Source organism: Halichoerus grypus, chromosome 5, assembly GCF_964656455.1.
Source record: "Halichoerus grypus chromosome 5, mHalGry1.hap1.1, whole genome shotgun sequence".
In the NCBI taxonomy this organism is placed as follows: domain Eukaryota; kingdom Metazoa; phylum Chordata; class Mammalia; order Carnivora; family Phocidae; genus Halichoerus; species Halichoerus grypus.
The window spans coordinates 89,457,048-89,476,139 of record NC_135716.1 but is presented as its reverse complement, the minus strand read 5'-3'; the positions used below and the strand labels follow the sequence as shown (position 1 = coordinate 89,476,139).

The 19,092-nt window shown below is 36.2% G+C and overlaps 1 long non-coding RNA gene across 1 annotated transcript in view; it reads left to right on the top strand.

The window, feature by feature from the left end:
- The window catches only part of LOC118522175 (uncharacterized), a 36,859-nt gene extending 23,660 nt beyond the window's left edge, over positions 1-13,199 (top strand). Inside the window, exons 3-6 of the long non-coding RNA XR_004910513.1 lie at positions 7,950-8,000; positions 10,614-10,656; positions 11,160-11,305; positions 12,951-13,199. This is a non-coding gene — a long non-coding RNA (uncharacterized LOC118522175). The remainder of the gene's footprint in view (positions 1-7,949; positions 8,001-10,613; positions 10,657-11,159; positions 11,306-12,950) is intronic.
- The last annotated feature ends 5,893 nt before the right edge of the window (positions 13,200-19,092 follow it).

The following is a 19,092-nucleotide window of genomic DNA, read 5'->3' as shown; positions in this document are numbered from 1 at the left end:
AAATAGTCGACAAAACCAAAAGATAACTGACAGAATGGGAGAAGATATTTGCAAATGTCTTATCAGATAAAGGGCTAGTATCCAAAATCTATAAAGAACTTAACAAACTCAACACCCAAAGAACAAATAATCCAATCAAGAAATGGGCAGAAGTCCTGAATAGACATCTCCCTAAAGACATACAAATGGCCAACAGACACATGAAAAAAATGCTCAACATCAGTTAGCATCAGGGAAATAGAAATCAAAACCACAGTGAGATACCACCTCTCACCTGTCAGAATGGCTAAAATTAACAAATCAGGAACCACAGATGTTGGTGAGGACATAGAAGAGGGGAACCCTCTTACACTGTTGGTGGGAATGCAAGCTGGTGCAGTCACTCTGGAAAACAGCATGGAGGTTTCTCAAAAAGTTGAGAATAGAGCTATCACCCACAAATTGCTCTACTGGGTATTTGCCCCAAAGATACAAATGTAGTGATACAAAGGGGCACCTGCACCCCACTTTTTATAGCAACAATGTCCACAATAGTCAAACTGTGGAAAGAGCCCAGATGTCCATTGCCAGATGAATGAATAAAGAAGATGTGGTATATATATATATATAATGGAATACTACTCAGCCATAAAAAAAATGAAATCTTGCCATTTGCAACAACGTGGATGGAACTAGAGGGTATTATGCTAAGTAAAATAAGTCTATCAGAGAAAGACCATATGATCTCACTCATATGTGGAATTTAAGAAACAAAACAGAGGATCATAGGGGAAGGGATGGGAAAATAAAACGATGAAATCAGTGAGACAAACCGTAAGAGACTTTTAATCAGAGGAAACATACTGAGGGTTGCTGGAGGGGAGGGGATTGGAGGGATGGGGTAACTGGGTGATAGACATTAAGGACAGAGGGTGATGTAATGAGCACTGGGTATTGTATGAGACTGATGAATCACTGAACTCTACCACTGAAACTAATAATACATTATATGTTAATTAATTGAATTTAAATAAAGAAGGAAGAAAAAATAAAGAAAAAAGTTTAAAAAAGCCATTAGGAAGTATTTAAAAGAATCAAAGTTAAATAAAGCTTATTGCATGGAGAAAAAAGAAAGGATCTTACATGTAGAAAACTCTATAAAGTTTCCACAAAAAAGTTAAAAAAATACAGCAAAGTAGTAGGATAAAACATGAACACACAAAAATCAATTGCATTTCTATACACTAACAATGAACAATCTAAAAAGGATATTAAGAAAATAATTCAATTTACCAAAGCATCAAAAAGAATAAAAGTGCTTAGGAATTAACCTAACCAAGGAGTTACAAGAGTTGTACAATAAAAACTACAAATCACTGCTGAAAAAAACTAAAAAAAACATAAATTATTTGAAAGACATCCCATGTTCATTGAGTGGAAGACTTAATATTGTTAAAAAGTCTATACTCCCCAAACCAATCTACAGATTCAATGGAATCCCTGTCCTAATCCCAATGATTTCTTTTTGTGAAAATAGAAAAATACATCTTAAAATTCATATGAAATCCTAAGGGACTCCAAGAAAAAGAACAGATTTGGAGAACTCAACCTCCTGATTTCAAAACTTATTACCAAGCTTCAGTAACCACAGCAGTGTAGTACTGACATAAAGTTAGACATGCAGACCAATGGACTAGAATAGAGAGCCCTGAAACAAATAATGGTCATATGAATTTTGACAAGAGTTCTGAGACCATTCAATGGAAAAAGATGGTCTTTTCAACAAATAGTGCTGGGAAAGCTGAATATCCTCATGCAAAAGAATGAAGTTGAACCTCACACCACATACAAACATCTAAGTATGAGAGTTAAAGCTTTAAAACTCTTAGAAGAAAATGACAAAAGTTTTCAACATTGAATTTAACAATGATTTCTTGGATATGACATCATAGGCATAGGCAACAAAAGAAAAAAAAGACAAAATGGATTTCCTGAAAATTAAAAACTTCTGTACCTCAAAGGACACTATCAACAGAATAAAGAGGCAACCCATAGAATGGAAGAAAATATTTACAAAAATATGTGATATGGGATTCGTATCCAGAATATGTAGAGAACTCCTAAAATATTACATCAATCAATCAATCCATCAATCAATAAAATGGGCAAAGGACATGAACAGACATTTCTCCAAACAAGCTATATGAATAGCCAATGAATCCATGAAAAAATGCTCAACATCACTAATCATCAGGGAAATGAGAATCAAAACCAGTGAGATACCACCTCATACCCATTAGCATGGTTACTTTCACAAAAACAAAATAACCAGTGTTGGTGAGGATGTGGAGAAATTGGGAGCCTTGTGCACACTGTTTCTAGGAATGTAAATTGGTACGAGCCACTATGGAAAGCAGTATGGTGGTTCCTCAAAAAATTTAAAACAGATTTATCATATGATCCAGCAATTTTACTTCTGTGTGTATACCAAAATGAGTGAAGGCAGGTTCTTGAAGAGGTATCTATACACCTCTGTACACACAGCATTATTCACAGTAGCTAAAATGTGGAAGTAAAGTGTCCATCCATATATGAATGAATAAACACAATGTGATACACACACACACACACACACACACACACAAAATGGAATATTATTCAGGTTAACAAGGAAGGAAAGGACTTTTTTTTTTTTTTAGAAGGAAAGGAAATTCTGACAAATGCTACAATATGGATGAACCTTGAGGACATTATGTTCAGTGAAATAAGCCAGTCACAAAAAGACAAACACTATATGATTCCACTTACATGAGGTACCTAGCTAGTCAAAATCAGAGGCAGAAAGAATGGTGGTTACCAGGAGTTGGGCATGGGGTAAATAGGTGTTCTTGTTTCATGAGTATAAAATTTCAGTTTTGTAAGATGAAAATAGTTCTGGAGGTAAATGTATTTAATACCACTAAACTATACATGGGATAATTTTTTTTTTCCCTTGGTAAATTATTTTTTTTTAAATTTTTTTTTATTGTTATGTTAATCCCCATACATTACATCATTAGTTTTAGATATAGTGTTCCATGATTCATTGTTTGTGCACAACACCCAGTGCTCCATGCAGAATGTGCCCTCCTCAATACCCATCACCAGGCTAACCCATCCTCCCACCCCCCTCCCCTCTAGAACCCTCAGTTTGTTTTTCAGAGTCCATCGTCTCTCATGGTTCTTCTCCCCCTCCGATTTCCCCCCCTTCATTCTTCCCCTCCTGCTACATTCTTCTTCTTTTTTTCTTTCTTAACATATATTGCATTATTTGTTTCAGAGGTACAGATCTGAGATTCAACAGTCTTGCACAATTCACAGCGCTTACCAGAACACATACCCTCCCCAGTGTCCATCACCCAGTCACCCCATCCCTCCCACTCCACCCCCCACTCCAGCAACCCTCAGTTTGTTTCCTGAGATTAAGAATTCCTCATATCAGTGAGGTCATATGATACATGTCTTTCTCTGTTTGACTTATTTCGCTCAGCATAATACCCTCCAGTTCCATCCACGTCGTTGCAAATGGCAAGATCTCATTCCTTTTGATGGCTGCATAATATTCCATTGTATATATATACCACATCTTCTTTATCCATTCATCTGTTGATGGACATCTTGGCTCTTTCCACAGTTTGGCTATTGTGGACATTGCTGCTATAAACATCAGTGTGCACGTACCCTTTCGGGTCCCTACTTTTGTATCTTTGGGGTAAATATACATGGGATAATTATTAAGATGATAAATTTATTTATTTTTATTTTTCAAGGATTTTATTTATTTATTTGAAAGAAAGCATGCACATATGTGTATGGGGGGCACAGAGGGAGAGGGACAAGCAGACTCCCCACTGAGCAGGGAGCCTGATGCAGGGCTTGATCCCAGGACCCTGAGATTATGACCTGAGCTGAAGTCAGATGCTTAACCAACTGAGCCACCCAGGTGCCCTGATAAATTTATATGTATTTTACCATAATAAAAAATGTGGGGCAACAGATGAAGCATACATTTTCCCAACAATTTCACTTATACTTCATCTTATTGATTTTGTCAACTTGATTGGCCCTTTTTCCTATAATCTCTTAAGAGGAAAATATCTCCCTTTGGCCTTCAAAATACTTAATGTTCTTTTCATGGGAACCCTGGTTTCCAGGGATCATTCAATGAACTCACTGTGTTGTCCCAGCTCCCAGAACACGTACAGATGAATGTACTATGGACTTCCAGTTACCACTTGTTCTTGCCCCTTCTGAGTGCCCTTTTACACAACAAGCCTGAAAACTGTTGACTTACATGGTTGTGGGCTGGAGTCTTTTTTGGCTTGGGGTTCTAGTCCTTCCTTCCATATCCAGTGATTATTGGACATCAATTAGTCCCCAAATGGTGATTTAATCAGGGGTGAGGAAAAGTCAACACAGATGCTCTCCAAATATATCAAAAGATTAAAGAACTCGAAGCAAGAAACTTTAAGTCATAATTAAAATAATTTAAATTTGCTGAGCAACATTGGACACCAGTTGGTAGTTTGTTTTCTCCCCAAAACTCTTGTATTCTTTTCTATTTCACAGTCAAAGAAATTAAGACTCAGACTTCTTCATGAATATTACCAACAGATCAACTCTCACTCCCTTAGGATCCTAGTGTTTATGGCTATGTTAGATAATTATAAGCAGAAACTCTCCATCTTAGGTGCTTTTGAATTCATCTCAGAAGTGAGCATACTGTCTAGCACGTACTCAGTTTTCAATAAATACTTTTTAAAGGAACAAACATCCTAATAATCAGGACACATGTCCTGGCTATTTTCTGTTTGAGATGTTTATGTACAAGTTATCTAATTTTCTAAAACCCAATTGACAGGGTTGACTATTTCCTGAGCTTTCTTAGCTTTGCTTCCACCATGAGGAAAAGAAAAAAAAGATAGTAAAATAAACTCTTTCTTTAGACAAATAAATTATTATTTTTTTAAGGTAACAAGGCATTTGCAGTACTTAAACTGCCATTTCTCCTTTACTCCAGTTCTGGCTGATTTTATGCATTTTATTGTAAATTCAATTCTGCAAGAGAAAAATGCTGTCGTATTCTTTTTTAAATCTGCTTTTTACTTTGATCAGCTTCTCAAACACCTGGAGGACTAATGTGGACCACCCAGAGGAACACTATCTGAAACCTACTAGCAGCTCATGGTAGTGTAAGATCAATGGTTGACACTACGGTCCTGAGATATTATTATTTCATCTCTGCCATTACGTGGCTGTGACATTGAACAGGTCACTTAACTTCTCTGTACCTCTCTTTCCTTGCTAGGGTTATTATGAGGCTCAAAAGAAATAATGTATTTTTAAAAATTTGTACTTTGAAAAATATAAAATGTAATGAAAGTATAAAGCATTGTTACAAACTTTTATAAAGTAGAGTCTTACAAATTAAACAAAATCTTATGGGTCCTTGTGACCACCCACATTGCCATCTGTGGAAGAAAGGAGAAATTTTTTGTTTTGTTTTGTTGCTGCATTCTTTGGCAAAAGGGACAACTTGTCTAGCAGCTAGAACCATAATAGAAGCAACAATAGTAGCAGCAACCTCCATTTGGTAATCAACTACCCATATCTATAAAATCTCTCATACTTCCAGTGACTATAGTTAAATTCTCACATTAAAAATCCATGTACTTGGTTCTTTCCCTACTTACTTCAGATTGTGTGCTAAGCTTATGGGACAGCAGATCTGAGTGTTTAAATACATAATTTGGTAAAAAAAAAAAAAAAAAAAAGAACTTTTAGAACAAACGCCACCTTCCTCCAAAATAATCAGGCCTCATGATTATTATAATTTTGCAGGAATTCTCCCTAGGTAACTAATTTTGTGGATATTGCTATATGGCCTATTTCCTCATCTTTAGCCTTCTTGAGAATATCTGAAATAACAGATTTTTTAGATTAATCTCTTTGGGTTATAAATGATGGAAACCTAACTCAAAGTAGCTTAAGCAAATAGGGGAATTTACTAACTTGTGAAGTTCAGGACTTATTTTAACATTGGCTTATTCCTGTGATATAAATATTTCCCCATAATTAATTTTAAGCTACTGATGTGACATTACAGACTGTGGAGCTGAGAAGAAAGGTACACAATTGGCTCCATTATGAGCCAACTTGAGCACACCTCTGCTTATATGCTGGCATGGTGCTGTGTGTTAGTTACAGAGTAAAACACGGCCCTCTCCTGACACAGGGAATGAGAAGGGAAGAAGGGGACTCTTAACATTTATTACAACATTAAGAACTTGCCAGACGCCTGGCACCCATTTCCATTCTCCATGTGTTGTAAGAGCTTAGACTCTGAATCCAGACTGCCTGAGTTTAAACATCAGTGCTACAGTTTGTTTAGTGTTTGATTTTGAGCAAGTTACTTAACCTGTGTGTCAGTTCCCTATTCTATAGAAAGAGGATAGTAATAACATCTGCTTTATAAAGTTTTCTGGTAATGAAATGAATTGATACATGTAAGCATTTAGAATAATTTATCATTCATGATGATTACTCATCGGTTCACTGTTCACACATTATTATTGTCATTTTCTAATCCTTTAAAAAGAGCCCTTTGACTGATGTGTACAATTACCTCCAGGGAAGAAACTGAAAGGTAAAGTGGGTTTCTCAAAGACAAATACAATACAGTTAAGTTGGTATTTGATCCTGAGTCTGTATAATTCCCAGTTTCATACTTGCTGTACATAGCACACTAAAAGCAACAACACTATTTATCATATGCCCATTCTGAACCAGTAGCTTTAAATATAATTTCTAATGTATTATTCACAATAGTATAATAGATTGGGATTTTTTACTTCCACTTCACAGATAAGGAAACTGAGGGTCAGAGGGTTAAGTAATTTTTAAGGGTATACAGCCAGTTGGGATTTAAAGCAAGTATGTCAGATTCATAGAAGTGTAGTTTTAATTCTCTGTTAAATGACTTACAACTATTTTTACCATTATTTAGAGCCAAAGTTCTTCATTTTATTCTGACAAAATATGTGGATCATGGGTAATGTGGAGAGTGCCCTATAAGAGATGGGAATCTAATGCATAACAGCAACAGAAAGAAGGGAAAGAGATTTAGTTTTTGTTTTCCTTACTGTAGGGTTGAGAGGACTTCACAGAGGAGGTGGCGTTTTAACTGGGTCTTGTTAGATAAAATTTAACAGGCTGATGCTGGTGGGGTGTGCATTTCTTATATAGGAAACTATCAGAACAAAAGCATAAAGGCTTGAAATTATGTGTATATTTAGTGTATACAGACTAGAGAGGCGTTATGGAATGGGCAGCTGAAGATAGAAAGGTCAGCCTTGATTGTAGAGGGTTTTTCTGAGCACCACACTAAGGAATTTCGGCTTAATTATTTGGCACTAGGAAGCCCCTGAAGGTTTCTGAGAAGGGGAATTACATGAACTGGACTGTATTGAGGAAAATAAGGCTTGTAGCAATGTGTAGGGTAGACTGGAGTGGAAGGAGTCTGGAGCCAGGAGGATGAGTTATATGTTATTGCAATAGCTTATGCAAGAGATTATGAAAGCCAGAATTAGGGTGGAGTTGGATGGCAAGGGATGACTCTGAGAAATACTAAAAAATATCATTAACAGAATCATCCTCACTAATTAAAAAAAAACTGCATGCGTAGGCTACTGGTGGTACATCAGTAACAACATTTTAATTCACTACATCTTTATTGAGCACCTATTAGAGACAGGTTATATTAGGCACTGTCAGGAATATAAAGATAAATATGAAAGAATTTCTAACCAAATATTTTTTTTCATTACTTACTATTTGCCATGTACTATTCCAAGCATTTTGCATGTATTTTCTAAATTAATCCTCGTAACAACCATAACAACATAGTTAGTATTATTTTCTCCAATTTGCAGATGAGGACACCAAAGATCAGAGAGGCAGAATGACTTGCTGAAGACCACACGGTATTCCCAGTACCTTGCACAATACACAAATAACCATATTATAATAATAACCAAGGCATTCCTCTCTGGCCTGGACATTAGCATCTTAGCTGGTCTTTGTGCTTCTACTCTTCCTTTAATATCTCTTCTTTACTCGGCAACCAGAATAATATTTTTAAAAACAAATGTAAGTCACTTCCTTGCTTAAAACCTTTCTGTGGTTTCACTGTGCTTAGAATATAACCCCAAGTCCTTTCCTGGGACCACCCCACCCTGCATAATTGGCCCTGACCATGGGCCATCATAGTCCAACAACACTCACTTTTTTTTGCAGGCTCTGGACTATTCTAAGCACTTTCCCACATCAGGGCCTTTGTAAATGCATTTTCTCTACCTGGCCTCATCCCCATTCTTTTTTTTTTTTAGGCAGAGGGAGAGAGAGAATCAGAAGCAGGCTCCACACCCAGCGCAGAGCCCAAAACAGGGCTCAATCTCATGACCCTGAGATCATGACCTGAGCTGAGATCGAGTCAGACGCGTAACCGACTGAGCCACACAGGCACCCCAATGACCTCATATCCATTCTTTATCAGCTAAAATTCTTACATATACTTTTTGTTTTTGTGTGTTTATTTTTTTGTTATCTGAAGCATCACTGAGCCATACTGGAGGCTGGGGCAAAAGAAAAAATCAGTAATATTGATCCTAACATTATTTAATATATATATTTTTAATTTTATAATGTTATGTTAGTCACCATACAATACATCATTGGTTTTTGATGTGGCGAACCACGATCCATTGTTTTCATATAACACCCAGTGTTCCATGCAGTACGTGCCCTCCTTAATACCCATCACCGGCTAACCCATCCACCCTCCCCAGTCCCCTCTAAAACCCTGTTTGTTTCTCAGAGTCCATAGTCTCTCATGGTTCATCTCTCCCTCTGATTCCCCCCACCCCTCATCTTTCCCTTCCTTCTCCTAATGTCCCCCCTGCTATTCCTTATGTTCCACAAATAAGTGAAACCATATGATAATTGACTTTCTCTGCTTGACTTATTTCACTTAGCATATTCTCCTCCAGTCCCATCCATGTTGATGTAAAAGTTGGGTATTCATCCTTTCTGATGGCTGAGTAATATTCCATTGTATATATGGGCCACATCTTCTTTATCCATGCATCTGTTGAAGGGCATCTCGGCTCTTTCCACAGTTTGGCTATTGTGGACATTGCTGCTATGAACATTGGGGTGCATATGGCCCTTCTTTTCACTACATCTGTGTCTTTGGGGTAAATACCCAGGAGTGCATATGCTGGGTCATAGGGTAGCTCTATTTTTAAATTTTTGAGGCACCTCCACACTGTTTTCCAAAGTGGCTGTACCAACTTGCATTCCCACCAACAGTGTAAGAGGGTTCCCCTTTCTCCACAACCTCTCCAACATTTGTTGTTTCTCTCCCTGTCCATTTTTGCCATTCTAACTGGTGTAAGGTGGTATCTCAATGTGGTTTGAAATCAAAGAACTTAAACAATTCATGGAAATCAATGAGAATGAAAACACATCAGTCCAAAACCTATGGGATACTGCAAAGGCGGTCCTACGGGGGAAATACATAGCCATCTAAGCCTCACTCAAAAAAATAGAAAAATCCCGAATTCACCAACTAACTCTACACCTTAAAGAACTAGAGAAAAAGCAACAAACGATGCCTAAGCCACGCATTAGAAGAGAAATAATTAAAATTAGAGCAGGAATCAATGAATTAGAAACCAGAAACACAGTAGATCAGATCAACGAAACTAGAAGTTGGTTCTTTGAAAGAAGTAATAAGATCGATAAACCACTGGCCAGACTTATCCAAAAGAAAAGAGAAAGGACCCAAATTAGTAAAATTATGAATGAAAGGGGACAGATCACGACTAACACCAAGGAAATAGAAACAATTATTAGAAATTATTATCAACAACTATATGCCAATAAACTGAGCAATCTGGATGAAATGGAGGCCTTCCTAGAAACCTATAAGCTGCCAAGACTGAAACAGGAAGAAATTGACAACCTGAATAGGCCAATAACCAGTAACGAGATTGAAGCAGTGATCAAAAACCTCCCAAAAAACAAGAGTCCAGGGCCTGATGGATTCCCTGGGGAATTCTACCAAACATTCAAAGAAGAAATAATACCTATTCTACTGAAGCTGTTTCAAAAAATCGAAACAGAAGGAAAACTTCCAAACTCATTCTATGAGGCCAGTACTTAATATTTTTATTTGTTTCTACATGGGATTTTTGCATTGATTTTTATTTTTTTTAAACATTGCATTAAGATATTATTGATCTTGATTATTGAGTTTTTTAGGTACCCCCTTAAAACTTACACCAGAGGCAAGTGCCTCACTCTCCTTACTCTTGTCCTAGTCTTGGTTATCTGTCTCTCCAACTAACCTGCAAGCTTCAGGATAGAGGGACCATGTCTGTTTTGTTCACTACTGAATCCACTGTGTGTAGCAGAGTGACTGGCATAGAAAGAGCAAAAAAGAAATTTGCTGAATGATTGAATGAGTGTTCAAATGTATCATCATATTTCATCATCATCTAACCCTGTATTTGGGTATTCTCTCCTGTTTATAGATGAAGAAGCTGATGCTTAAAGATGTTAAGTAACCTGTCCAAGGTAGGTACACAGTTAATTAGTACACAGGCGAGCTGGAATTGGAATCCAAGCCTCTGACTTCAGACCCAGAGCTTTCCTAGTTCACAAGCCCCTACCGGAGGTCCATTCAAACAAAAGCTGAATAGACATTTACCAGGGCTACTGCAGAAAGAGTTTCTGCATTATATGGGAAGTGGACTAGTTGACTTACCAGTTCTCTTCAAATACCTAATGTTCTTTAATTCCATGATAATCTCCTTGTAGTATGACCCACAGTCTCTGGCCTTGAATAGAACTTGGTAAACTCAGTGTATTCATCTGCAAAGTAGGAAAATAGCACCCATCTAACTGACTTGCTGGGAGCTTTAATAATGGTATATGTCAGTTGCCTAATACAGCGTTTGCCATATAATAGATGCCAAATGTCACTAATATCAATAATAATAAAAATAATCAACTTTGGTAAAAGTAAGAACCCTGGAGTTTGAGAGTAAAATAATGTCTCTTTCCATTTACTTCCACAGAAATTACCAGTTTTCCAGTTGGAAGAAGAGAATTAGAATTGCTATGTCACTTCTGTACTTGCCTTCCTGATTAGAGGCTGGTCAACCTTGTTTGGAAGTTGAGAGTCTTAGGCTCTGAAAGTAACAGAAACAGAACCAGAAATAAGGTCGCCTGGTTTTCACCTAACACTCCTGCCTCCTTACTTTCTCAAATGGAACCAATTTCCAGTAGCCTGTAACCAAGCCCTCTTTCCTGGCCCTTCTTTTAGTCAGCCAAGTGACCTGGTGGTTGAGAGGAACAGAGAGAGGAGCCTCCACTTTACAGAGACCTTCTCACCAGTAAAAGCAGCGTTATCTATAAAACATCTTCACATGGGAAGGAGGGAGAAGAATGATGTTTTATCTCCTGACAGTAAAGCCAGAATGAGTGTTTCAGGTGTGAGAGTATGGTTTCAATCAGTTGAGGTTGCACGTGGGAGCCTCCTGGTTCCTCTCTTTCACTTTTTCTTATGCCAGAATCTTACTCCAAGAGGACTGAACCAGGCCAGAGATAGAATCATATCCAGTGCAATACTCACCCTTGGGGTCAACTTCATAACCTCTAGAATGGTGTGGGTCTCTTAGCACACACCTAATAAACACATGTTGAGTGACTGATAAAACCTAAGTGTATGATAGACAACTTTACACACATACTCACACATTTACAGGCCTCTGGAATGAGGCATCTGTCTTCAGATACTTTCTCCTTTGAATTCCCTTTTATGTTTTTTCTTTCACTTTCTTGGTTCATTTCTTTGCCCCATCCCATATTTACATACACTCACACTTACACATGCATGTGCGGGCACACACAAACACATACATGCACACATCCTTGAGATAAAAAAGATATGGAGGTATAACAGTTCAATATTACTCATACTTAAGCAAACTGCAGACTGACAGTGTGATGTACTGCAGCAAAGTTTCCTGTTCTGCTGCTAGTTCAATCGTTACAAAAATGAAAGCTAGGCTTGACTGAGTTTGCTTCAATATCTAGATAATTTAATATTTTATATCATTTTAGAATGAGCTGCTGAGGCATACTGGCTATTCAAATCTAAGTAAAGCACACAAGAGAGCAGATTCTGAGACTAGAAAATAAACAGAGGAGAAAATGGAGTAAGAATATGTGTTGACAAGAGGTAACAAGACAGATCAAGGGCAAAAAAAAGCAGAGGCAGAATAGAGAGAGACTAGAAAAGGTAGAGTACTTACCTAGCTCTCATTGCTAAAAACAGTGTAATATGATAGACAACATAAGAGACCCACCATGTATTTTATGTCACAGTGAAAACAAGTACCAGTAGCCATGGGAACACAGTGGAGGGTATTTAAGATAATATAAAGGATATACTATGAGTTTAAAAAAAAAAAAAACCCAAACACAAAAAAACAAAACAACAACAACAAAAACCCTGGAATGGGGAATCCAACGTGTGTAACATAAAGGAGTCCAGATAGGTAGCAAGTTGGAGATCTGCCAGTGGATAAGTGTGCCCCAAGCCACAGGGACTGGCACTTGATGTGGGGCTGACCAGTAAGAGCAAGGCATGCCCCAAAGTGACTGGAAGTGCAGTGCAGTTGATTACAAAAATGGCCCCTTTACAATGTAAACTATATAGCTTATCCCTTCAAGAGGTATGATCTATTCTCCATCCATTGATTCTTCACCCATTTGACCATTTAATCTATTTTGTCATGTTGCAAGTGGATGCTTGAAAATAATGTGCTCAATGGGGCTTGCCTCTTCTCTCTTGCTTATCTTAGAACCCTCGCCATCACCACCATGTGAAGATTTCCAGGCTAGCTTATTGAATGACAGAAGCTTTTCCCTGTCACCCTTATCACCCAAGCCAACAGACACCTGCCAACCATCAGTAGCAGAATCATCTACCTGACCAGCACATGAGTGAGCCTGGCCAAGACCAGCAAAAGAATCACGCAACCAAGCCAAGTCCAAATTGCCAACACACAGAATGATACATTAAATTGAAGGTTATTGTTTTGAGCCACTAAGTTTAGGAGTGGTTTGTTTTTGTTATGCAACAAAAAAACTAACTGATATACAAGCGTATCAGATAGTTCATTAGTCTAGGAATTTGGGAATAAGAATTCAGTAAACAGAAGAACTCAGACTTAGGAGCAAATTAGGAGGCCAGTAACAAGACCTTGAGTAAAAGGGAGGGACAAGATCTCAGAAACAGAAACAAATTTGTAAGATTATGGGACCTTGCAATAGGGTTAGGCAGTCTTAAAAGTGAACATGTTCAACAGCATAATGCGGACTAAAATTTGCTAAGTGCCTCCAAGATCAGGTCAGGATTGTTGCCAGAAATCTTGAGTTTTAAAATTTTCCTACCCATTTCTTTTATGATTATTATCCACAGGAGTTATCCCAAACCTTTTCCAAACTCCTCAGGAGCTACATCATACTTCATTTTTCTTACTCTCTTTCTTGAGGACCTTACCTCCCATGTCACAAAGAAAACAAGAGCACCCAAATAAGGACTCAAAGTTCTACCACAAAAGGTATAGACTTAACCAAGGGCAACCAGATTTGCCTCCATCTCGCCCACATGATGGAAGCAATGTCCTCCTTGTGCCTGACATTCCTCATCTTACCTGTGCTCTAGAGCTACAGAGGGGATTTCTATCACTTATTTCCTTTCTTCCATAACTTCACTCTCTTTCCTTTTACTCAGTTTTTTTTTCCATCAGAATGGAAATATTCCAATAATTTTCATTTTAAAAAGCCTCCCTTATTCCACTTTGTTCTTGTGACCACCCTGTTTGTCTCTTCCCCTTTATTATCAAACTTTGGGGAAAAGTGGTGCACTTATTGGTCCTATGTCCTCCCCTCGTTTAGCTTCCAACTTTGAATTTTTTTTTTCACTTCTGCCCTCAACACTCCATGAAATTCTCTCACCCAAAGCTGGGGACCAGATTAAGCCTGACATATGCAATGACATTAACCTTGTTCTTCCTGATTACATGTGAAAGGTGACAGTAATTTGTCAGACTTTCTAGTTTCCCTTAGGATATTTTCCTGGAAGTGATCTACAGTTTCTCCAAACTAGAGGATATCTGCTCAATTATTTATTAGGAATTGTACTCCTTGGTTTAAGAATTAAAAGGGATGGACTACAAGGCTAGAGCTGAATTTTGGTCAATCATGAGGGATGTGTGTGATATTGAGGTTCTTTATGACTGAAAAGTCATAGACAGAAGGTCACCTACTTTTAAGAAGGCCATGTTAATATACCATTAGTCCAAAAATAGTCACTGGGTCTAAAGTCCAGGAGATCAGTATAGATGAGAAGAGAAAGAGTATGTAGTCTAAGTTCTGCATCTGGGAGTTAATCATATCTAGAAAGGACCATGCAATAGGTTTTTCCACTGGAACTTGTAGCCTACAAGTTCAAAACACTCACATGTCTCTGATTTTACTTGCCACCCTGCTGGTGCCAACCTGTCTGGTTTACTCAAGTTTTTGTCACTGGCCTCCTGTCACAGTTTTGTTCTAGGAAAAAACGAATTTCCAATCAAACCCAGCAGCAGAAGAGAAAAGAAAATGGAGTTCTTTTGTTTCCGACTTCTGCAATTCAGGAAAATACATAAGTGGGGAATGGAAATGGCCAGAGTGTTAAACAACTACATCCAGAAACAAATCTTCCTAAATATTAAAAGAAGCACTCATAAAAACACAAATAGGCAAGACCCTCTAATAGCTATTTAAATAGGGGAAATTCCAGAAATTAATAGGCAACACTGAAAATAAACATTTATGTTAAATAAGTAAATGTAATGCACTACTGTTACCTAATAAAAGAAAAAGTCTTTCCAATTGGAGAACAAAGCAAAACTCACATTTATACTAAATACAAGGCACACACCTAAAATAAAGTTACTGAAAAAGATTGATAATCAAAGACTGTGCAAATATACGGAAGGTAGATGCAAATAAAAAGGTGAAGATCTAATCTTAACACAAGATTAAATTCAAGTTTAAAAAATTAGAAAACAAAGAGTACTCGGTAATGTTAAATTTTCTATCAACATTAAATATAAAACAGTTACAGTTGGGGTGTCTGGGTGGCTCACTCAGTTGGGGGTCCAACTCTTGATTTTGGCTCAGGTCATGATTTCAGGGTCAAAGGGTTGAGTCCCATCTTGAGCTCTGTGCTCAGCGGGGAGTCTGCTTGAGATTCTCTCTCTCCATCTCCCTTTGCCCCTTCTTCCCACTCATGCTCTCTCTCTCTCTCTAAAATAAATAAATAAATCTTAAAAAAAACCCAGTACAGTTATAGCAAATATTTAACATCAACATCATAAAGCAGAAACTATAGGAGATGAAAAGGAAGAATTGGTAGAAACAAACTAGTGATAACAGACTTTAATTACCCCATCTACAATAACTCCCATCTATATTACTCTCTGACCATGACAGATCAAAAGCCCATAACGTATTTCCCACAATTAACCAAATATTAAAGCACAAAGAAACTTCAAAAATTCCCCAAAGTGGAAACTTCACAGATTATAGTCTTTAGACATAATATAATAAAACTGGAAATTAACACCAGGTCAGAACACAAAGAACATCTCATCACATGGAAATTAAAATTCTTAATGAATTCTTAAATGATAAAGAAAACTGTAATACAAATTACAGTGAATCTAAACAAACAGAAGTTCCTAAAATGCTACATATCAGAACTATGAGATAGCAAGTAAAACAGGCTCCCAAGAAAATTTATAATCTTAAGTATTTATATTAATAAAGAATAAAAATAAGTATTTAACCTAAAAATTTGGAAAAAGAAAAACTAACAAACAGTGGGAAGCAGAAGAAAAGAATAATAGAGAAAAGGCAAGAATTTGTGAGCTAGGTAATGGATAATAAATAGAAAAGATATCAAAAAAATTCAAAGCTGACAGTTGGAAAAAAAATGCTTACCACTAGCCAACAAATTGAAGAAAATTACACAAAGAGAGAAAGCACAAAAATCACACACACACAAAATTATTATGAAGAAATAATCATAGACTTAGAGAAAAATAAAAGGTTATAATATTCTTTGCTTAATATTATAAAAACAAATTTTAAAACTTGATTGAAATGGACATTTATCTAGAAAATATAAATTATAAAATCTAACTCTAGAAAAAATGGAAAATCTAAGCAATTTCCATGGAAGAAAGCAAAGTTGTCAATGAGGTACCCTTTCACAATTTATTGTGATGAGCATTCAGTAATGTACAGAACTATTGAATCATTATATTGTACATCTGAAACTAAGAGACTACTGTATATTAATTATACTAGAATTTAAAAAATACTCTAGATCCAGAGGTTTTCATAAGCAAATTGTGCCAAATATTTAAGCTCTTAACTGGTCCTGAATGTAGAAAATGCATGCATTTTATTAAGTATTACATTTATATCAAAACATGTAAAAGATTCCCTTAGAAAAGGAAACTACAGACCAAACTAATATATTAATATCAGCACAAAAATCCTAAATGAAATATAAACAAATATAATTCAGGTATTAAAAAACTAATAGCTAGATGAGATTTATTCAAGAAATGCAAAGAAGATTCCATTGGAATAAATCTAATATAATTTACTGTATTAACAGATGGAATGAGAAAAATAATAACAATAATGTTAACACTTCTCTAGTGCTTCCTATGTACTAGTCATTATTCTGAGCACTTTACATATGTTAACTCACTATTTTTTGCAACATCCATATGAAATAATAAGAATCATTATTCTATTTTATAGATAAAGAAATTGTTATTGAGAAGCATTAAGGAACTTACCCAGGATTATATACTAAGTAAGTGACAGAAGGACTTTCCAGAACCCAAGCAATGGGTTTCAGACTCTATCTTCCAAACCATTATGGTGTGTGCCTCCCTTTTATCATTTTCATAGATTCTAAAACCCTGTTCAACATCCCTTCCTGATTTTTAAAATATACTCATGAAAGAGAAAGACATGAATATTTCCTTAATATGATAAAATATATCTATTTGCTTGAAACACAGGTTACATTTAATAGAGAAACCATTAGAAGGATTCTAACTAAAGTCAAGAATAGAAGAAGAATTCTGTTCTTTTTGTGCTCTTCTAAATGGATTGTCTTCTTTTACTTTCCAAATAGTTCCTTGTTTGTATGTATAAATGCAACTGATTTTTATATGTTGATTTTGTATCCTGCAACTTTACTGAATTAGTTTATTTGTTCTAACAGTGGTTTTGATGGTTCTTTAGGTTTTTCTACATATAAGATTGTGTCATTACCAAACATATAATTTTATCTCTTTCTTTCTGATTTGAATTACTCTTATTTCCTTTTCTCGACTAATTGCTCTGGCCAGTACTTCCAGTACTATTTTGAATAGAAGTGGCAAGAGTGGGTATCCTTATTTTTTTCTTGATCTTAGAAGAAAACTTTCACCATTGAGTATTATGTTAGCTGTGGGCTTGTCAGAAATGGCCTTTATTATGTTGAGGTACATTCCATCTATGTCTAGTTTGTTGAGCATTTTTATCATGAAAGTTGTTCAATTCTGTCAAATGATTTTTCTTCATCTATTGAGACTGACTTTTATCCTTCATTTTGTTACTGTGGTATACCACATTAACTGATTTGCATATGTTGAAACATCCTTGCATTCCAGGGATAAATCCCACTTGATCATAGTGTATGATCCTATCAATGTGTTGTTGTGTTAGTGTGTGCGTGTGTGTGTGTGTGTGTTTTGCATTTATGTTTATCAAGAATACTGGCCAGTAGTTTTCTTTTCTTGTAGTGTCTTTGTCTGACTTTGGTATTAGGGTAATGCTGGACTCATAAAATGAGTTCAGAAGTTTTCCCTCCTCTTCAATTTTTTGAAAGAGCTTGGGAAAGATTGGCATTAATTCTTTTTTAAATGTTTCGTAGAATTCAGTAGTGAAGCCATTTGATCCTGGGATTTTGTGTTGGGAGGTTTTTGATTACCAATTCAATCTACTATTTATTATTGGTCTATTTAGCTTTTCTATTTCTTCAATATTCAGACTTGGTAGTTCGTATGTTTCTAGGAATTTATCTATTTCTTCTAGGTTATCCAATTTGTTGCATATAATTTTTCATAGTATCCTTTATGGACTTTTGTATTTCTGTGGTATCAGATGCAATGTTTCCTCTTTCATTTCTTATTTTATTAACTTGAAGATTCTCTTTTTTTCCTTAGTGTAGATAAAGGTTTATCAATTTTATCTTTTCAAAACACCACCTATTGTTTCATTGCTTTTTTTACCTATTGTTTCCATAGTCTCAATTTCAATTATTTTCACTCTAAATGTTTTTTAATTTTTAAATTTTTTCCCATTTTTTTAAATTTCAATTCAATTAACATATAATGTATTATTGGTTTCAGAGGTAGAGGTCAGTGATTCACCAATCTTATATAATACCCAGTGATCATTACATCACATGCCCTCCTTAATGTCCATCTACTTTAAATTTTTTAATGATTTTATTTATTATTTGAGAGAGAAAGTGTATGTGCACTTAAGTGGGGGGAGTAGCAAAGGGGGAAGGAAAGGGGCAAGCAGGTGCTGTGCTGAGTGCTGAGCCCAACGCAGGGCTTGATCTCACAACCTTGAGATCATAACCTGAGCTGAAACCAAGAGTCAGACACTCAACCAACTGAGCCACCCAGGCACCCCTCTACTCTAATTTTTATTGTTTTCTTCCTTCTGCTAACTTTGGGCTTAGTTTGTGTTCCTAGTTCCTTGAGGCATAATTTTGGGTTATCTATACGAAACATTTTTTTAAAGTAAGTGTTTATTGCTATCAATTTCCCTTTTAATTCTCCTTTTGTGGCAGGTAAAACACTTGTACATTGAAAA